The sequence below is a fragment of the Nomia melanderi genome, unplaced genomic scaffold (genome assembly GCF_051020985.1).
Source record: "Nomia melanderi isolate GNS246 unplaced genomic scaffold, iyNomMela1 scaffold0014, whole genome shotgun sequence".
Classification (NCBI taxonomy): domain Eukaryota; kingdom Metazoa; phylum Arthropoda; class Insecta; order Hymenoptera; family Halictidae; genus Nomia; species Nomia melanderi.
Genome location: NW_027475130.1, coordinates 12,777,901 through 12,778,855, shown reverse-complemented (window position 1 = coordinate 12,778,855; position 955 = coordinate 12,777,901).

Below are 955 nucleotides of genomic sequence, written 5' to 3'. Positions count from 1 at the left end.
CCTCGGACCACCAGGGGCCGAGAAAACCACAGTCTCATGGGGCCGGACACTCAGGGTCAGGGGAAAATCCAATATAGATCTGGTGATATCTCTGGTGCTATTAGAGATAGCGCAATAAACCAAAGTGAATTATCTGCAGGAGGCCCTGGCGCATGAATCTGTGCAACGTGAACGACCCCGGACCACCAGGGGCCGAGAAAACCACAGTCTCATGGGGCCGGACACTCAGGGTCAGGGGAAAATCCAATATAGATCTGGTGATATCTCGGGTGCTATTACAGATAGCGCAATAAACCAAAGTGAATTATCTGCAGGAGGCCCTGGCGCATGAATCTGGCCAGCGGGAACGACCTCGGACCACCAGCGGCCGAGAGAACCACCGTCTCATGGGGCCGGACCCTCAGGGTCGGGGAAAAATCCAATATATATCTGGTGATATCTCGGGTGCTATTAGAGATAGCGCAATAAACCAAAGTGAATCGTCTGCAGGAGGCCCTGGCGCATGAATCTGTGCAGCGGGAACGATCTCGGACCATCAGGGGCCGAGACATCCACCGTCTCATGGGGCCGGACACTCAGGGTCAGGGAAAAATCCAATATATATCTGGTGATATCTCGTGTGCTATTACAGATAGCGCAATAAATCAAAGTGCATTGTCTGTAGGAGGCCCTGGCGCATGAATCTGTGCAGCGGGAACGACCCCGGACCACCAGGGGCCGAGAAAACCACAGTCTCATGGGGCCGGACACTCAGGGTCAGGGGAAAATCCAATATATATCTGGTGATATCTCGGGTGCTATTACAGATAGAGCAATAAATCAAAGTGCATTGTCTGTAGGAGGCCCTGGCGCATGAATGTGTGCAGCGGGAACGACCTCGGACCACCAGGGGCCGAGAAAACCGCAGTCTCATGGGGCCGGACACTCAGGGTCAGGGAAAAATCCAATATATATC